This window comes from Aythya fuligula, chromosome 2, assembly GCF_009819795.1.
Source record: "Aythya fuligula isolate bAytFul2 chromosome 2, bAytFul2.pri, whole genome shotgun sequence".
Lineage (NCBI taxonomy): Eukaryota > Metazoa > Chordata > Aves > Anseriformes > Anatidae > Aythya > Aythya fuligula.
Window position 1 is genome coordinate 115,768,510 of NC_045560.1, and position 5,790 is coordinate 115,774,299.

General features: G+C 34.2%; 1 long non-coding RNA gene across 1 annotated transcript; it reads right to left on the reverse strand.

Annotated features, from left to right (window-relative positions):
- Positions 1-346: 346 nt before the first annotated feature.
- Positions 347-5,497, reverse strand: LOC116486547. The gene is made up of 3 exons (XR_004252972.1): positions 5,428-5,497; positions 2,993-3,080; positions 347-733 (listed from the first exon to the last, which is right to left on the reverse strand). It is a non-coding gene; the product is annotated as an uncharacterized LOC116486547 (long non-coding RNA).
- Positions 5,498-5,790: the final 293 nt, after the last annotated feature.

Sequence of the window (5,790 nt, forward strand, 5' to 3'; positions counted from 1 at the left end):
TCCCATAACTTAGTTATATTTTATGCAGACAGCACATATAATATATCTAAACTACATATACAGCAGGTTTCATACTTACAAACACAAAGGTATCCAAGCTGAGGTATGAAGACTTGAAAAGTTTCCATTAGATATAAACACATTTTAGACAGGATACAGTTTCACAAACTGCAAATCCTTATTGATTATCGCTTAGGAAAATTTAAGTAACCATTGATCACCATATCATAAGTCTCTCCTCTGAAAACTAAGCTAGTTCACTTCTGTTATAGGTACTAAATGCAATTCAAAAACCAACAAACAAACCCTAGCCAGTTAAATGGGACTATTAAAGATTTGTCTTAATTTTCTCTGACCTTTTTCTCACATCCAGTTTCCTTTTCTACAGTAGTAATATTTAAATGGAGACAAAAAATAACAAGGTGTTGGGAATTTACAGATTACCTATTGATAAGAAAGTCTTCATTTATTGCCTACAGACCTTCTCTCTGGAGACTATTTCAAGGTGAAATTTTCTTGGTCTCTGCTACATGGAGGAGTCTGGCCTTTTTTATTCTTCTTCCCCTGTGTTGATGCTTTGTCTGCCAGACATGCTCAGGGACTTGCAGTCCTCAGACACTCACTTCAGAATAAAATGGAGGCTGGTTTTTGAATAGGGCTGGCTGGGCTTGGTCAGGCCTTTAGGGAAGCAAGTTGTTCTGTTGCAAACTTCACAGATTATCCTGCAGATATCCTATAAGTGAAAGCAGATTTTCATGCCTTATAGTTCCTTACTATCTCTTACACTAGATACATGAATATTACATGCACAATGACTAACAGAAGTGATCAGATTGAATCTGGAACAGTGTTGCATTAATACAGGATTCTGCTACCCTTACGTATCTCAAATACTATTCCAGTATCAGTAATATTCTCTAAAATAAAAGTTAGTGCTCAAAGTGAATAGCAACTGGCAGTAGACTATGGCACTTTCTGTATATTTAGTTTATGAACTTGAAAAACATTGACTTTGCTTTTGATCTAGAAGCTCATTAGAAGAAGAGAACAAATCAGGACTGTTTTATCACTTCATTCTTTATGATCTTTTATAAATAGATGGATTCTCACATCATATTATCCTAGGCTAACCCAGCAGATGATGCAGATTCATGTAGTTCTAGTATTCCAGAAGGAGGTGGCAGTATACTTTATTCTCTGAACCTCTGTGCTTACCTAGGAACAAAAAGAAAGTCAGTGTAAAACAGGCAAAAATGAAAAATGAGGTGAATCTTGAATCTTAATTAAGTGCATATGTTTCATGATCATTTTCATTTCAAACTTTTGAAGAAGATTAGAAATAACAGTGCTTAAAATACTATAATTACAGGTATTGCAGTGGCTTTTACGAGGGTCAGACAGTCGTTGTTACATTTTTCATAGCACTTAAGCATTCAAGATGCTTGGTGCATCTTGAAGCAGAAAACTGCTTCAGAATTTGTGTTTCAAACAAGTTTTTCTTCTTTTTCTCTTCTTTTTACTACAATGAAGTAAAGTCAGATGTCAAACCCAGAGATCCTAATACAGCCAGTTGGCTCCTAGATCAACATGGTATTTCCTGTTCAATGCAGGAGTAAACTTACAGATGTTTTCAGGTGCCTAACACACACTAAAATCACTGAGATTGAGGCCCTACTTTGTGAACATTGTTATACAATTTTACTTTAATATTTCAATATCAGTTAAGGTTGCTTGTTCCCTTTGTGTGTGACTAGAGGAGAAACCTGTGCTTAACAGATTGACAGTATTTCTCAGTTATTGCAATAGTTACAGAGGAATTTAGCAGACTCACTTCATTTAAATAACAAGTAAACTGCCAAACATGTAAACTGTAATATAAAATCTGATTTTTTGAACAATATTATTCTGTTGCTTCAAATGATGTTATTAATTATTTCAAAAGAGACAAGGGCTAAGGCCCAGGTATAGAGACATACCATGGGAGTATTTTTAAAGGTCATCTATGTTCAGCAGTCTAAGTATTCTGTAAAGTTATTCTTGTTAAGTCTATAGACAAACCAATAAAAAGCAACAAATCTCTTGTTAAAGCCAACAGTTTGATAGCAGAATTTGAAAAGGATTAATGTATTTATTGCATTCCTTCACAGTATATTAAAAATCCACGTAAAAATTGTAAAGAATTGAAAATAAAAGAAATTGTATAAACTATTGACATCTGGGAAATAAATTTTCAATTTTGAAAGGTGACAGCTAAAAAATTTCTGTAGCAGTGCAATCATTTTTAAAAATATATATGAAATGGTTTCATACAAAATGGCTTTTCTCATTCTGTGTGATCATACTTGATTCTGCATGGGTTACTGAAAAAAAAACAAACACACAATATTTTGGAAGAGGAATTAAAATGGGGGAAAGAAAAAAGCACTTTTTTTTTTTTCTCATAAAAAATAATTCGATGAAAGTTGGATAAAGGGTAGCAATACCCAATTTTGTAGTCTTTTTTTTAAACATCAAGTGTGTAGTTTATAATACAAGTAAGTCAATTTTCTGAATGTATTTTGTAGAGAACCACTACTGCAGTATAACAGCTCAAGGAAAAAAATCAGAAAATTTCCTGCCTCAAAGTTCATTGCAGACATTTTTCACTATGAGACATACATTGTCATTACAGATTAATATGAACAGATTTGTCTTGAAAACTTGAACACTCAATGCTGCAAAGTACAAATCTTCTCACTACTGGTACAAAAATGTCTTGATAACGGAGTATTTATTATTTTCTTGTTTTGTAGATGTTTCCTCCCTGCCTATGGAAAATTGTTCCTCCCACTACAAATGGTGCCAAATGACACTATAAAGCTATTCTTTTCTTACTCTGACAATCCCATTTTTAACTTTTCCTCTTAGCATCAGTATCAGAAGATCTTTTGATGATTTCATATATTTATTGTCTGCATCTTCGTTCTATAAAAGGGTAATATCCATTAATTACCTTGTCATAAGACCTTATTTTCATTGTGCAATAAGTGCTTTTTCACTTCCATGACTTCTGAGGTATGGTGGCTGTTCTGCTGAATGACCTGAGAGTGAAATAGTAATATAGTATTAATCATTATGAGAGGTAAGCTTGGAAATTCATAAATTCACAGAAGACTGTTTTCAGGACAATTTACTATTCAGACCTCATGTTCACACTGTGAATGATTGTAATTACATGCTGTGACAATAACACATTCATAATACAGTACAGAAATGAACTCATATTTTTAGTTCATTATTTAGGGCAGCAATTCACAACCAGCCATAGAAATAGGACAATACACAGGAAGCAATTTACCATTCATTGCAAGTGAGCAATGGAGAAAACTAATTCCATAAAGTTTCTGACCCTTGCTCTTGGAAAAAACTGTTAGTTTAGTCAAAAGTCTAAGAAGTCTTCCTCACCCTAACAGTTCTGATGATTATTGTACATACATATAAACTACTAAAACTCCGGAATAATCTTCCAATAGTGTATCATTATAGTCAGACACCTAAGAAGAAGTATGTCTCCTTTAATCAAGGTTTGTTTGAGAAATTTTTCATTTTCTTAACAGGATACATCTTCTATTTATTAGAACTTATCACATAGATCCATACTAATAAGTACAGTCATACAGTCTCTTTTGTGTGTGTGTGTGTGTGTGTACTGTGGTAAATGGTATTGATTTGTCAGGTTTATAGTAAAAAATAAATAAATAAATAAAAGCATGGATTTTAGGTGATGCTCACCTTTTCCCTAATATGAGCTATTATTTTGCAGTGTAATGATTAATTACACCTGTTATACTTTGTTACTAAGGCTGACTGCTCTACCAGGTTTTGCTGAGGTACATAAAAAAAATCCTTACATCATGAGATCTTTAACAGCACAGTCTATGTGATCTCTAAAAGCACAATGTTATTTGTGAAAATACTTTTCATAAAATGCAAACTGTTTTATGAGCGAGTCATGGAATACAGCAATGTCTAAGCTGATCAATGAAACCAAATGCTGCAGTCCTGATTTTTTTACAGAAATGAAACATCAAAATATGGGATGCTGGTCCAATGGAAGAACAACAGCAGAAATTCTGCATTAGGAAATGCCCAGGTAGACAGAAGTACATATGAGTATATAGGCTATTATGTGACAAACCTGTGGGACATACGGTGGAGATACAAGGGAACAACATGAAGAGAACCATTTCTACCACCACAATTCAGAGGTATCCCAAACGTAACAGATGTTATTAATGGTTACCATGTGTAGGGGGGCAAAAATCTTGCAGATAATAAGGACTGAAAATAATTTTATTCTCATGTAGAGATAAAGGATTAAAAAGGATTCCATGTCTACAGGGAACTCTCTCCTGAGTAATTTCACCATTACCGAAGGGAATCATATGGGCAGATCCAAATAAATTTAGAAGAGAACACATAGTTTTGGTGTTCTTTCTGACAAGTTAATTGGGAAGTTCACCAAGACCTGTGTTTCCCATGCTGGAAGAACCATAAGGGCTACAACCTGAATGCTAATGGAGATGTTGAGATTGTTCTTTTACAGTGGAAAAACTGTAAGGAATGTAGAGGGAAAAGAGAATAAGTGCATTTGCACAAATTACACCCAGCAAATTGCTTCCCACTCAATGTCTGAAAATATGTTGTTTGCTCTAGACATTGTGTGTTGATACCATAATACAGATTAGTCAGTCCATGTCAACTGGCAGTTTCAGATAATTCTCAGATACAGTTTGGGATATGAAACATTCATGGGATCTATCCTTTCCCATAGGTTTTTTGCCTCAGGCCCCTTATTTTGAAGGTTGAGGAATAAGCCTAGATTTTGTCCATTTCATATTAGTTGGCTTTAATGTCTGGGAACATTCTTAAGAATGTTTAGTTTGCCAAAAAATTAGCAGAAGCTTAAATAACAAGTGAATACTCAGACTGCAGTGACAAATTTGGGAAAAGTCAGGGCTTGCATTCATTAGAAGTCTAGATATGCAGGTCCTACAGAAATGTTTCATTAGAACACAGAGTGCTAGCCTATCGTTGAGAATCCAGACAAAAATGACTGATTTGTCACCTTATTTTTAAGTTATTTAAGACAGGAACATTACACCTGTATTTATTTTTTATTACTCTCAACTAACTTTTGGTGCTTCATAGAAAACATTTTCATTGAACAGAAACTGTATTCTTCCTGTTGCTCTGGTCAATTTGCACTCTTAATTTTGTCCTGACCCAAGACCTTTCAATTTATTAGAAAGAACTTGTATTCCTTCAGCTAGATTTATAGTAGGCCCCTATAATGTTCCTGAAAGAAATATGAAGCAGCATACATATTACCTTAGCAAAGCCACTTTTGTATTTAATATAGTTTTCAGAAGAAACTCAAATACTTACAAACAAGGCATTCCAGTTCTTACCACCTTGATAGACAGTTCTGCAGTATATCACATTACAATATCTTCTCCTCTTTTTATACTACCCTGTTAATGCTCTGATTTGTATCACATCTCTGTCAGGGCAGTATGAATCCTTGAGTGTCTGTAAGAGGACTCCATATCAGGAACTTTTTGTGCTGTCTCTGCTAAGCTGATGAGCTCATGTCTTTCCAGAGGTTTTATGTTTGGATCCATTTCAAGAAGGTCATTGCAGTATAATAACAGAGTTATAACAATAGAGTTCATGAATCAATGATGATCTGCAGAAAGCCAGCTGGTCACCCAGAATTTGTTTCTCTTGTCCAGCTGAAAATCTGAATTA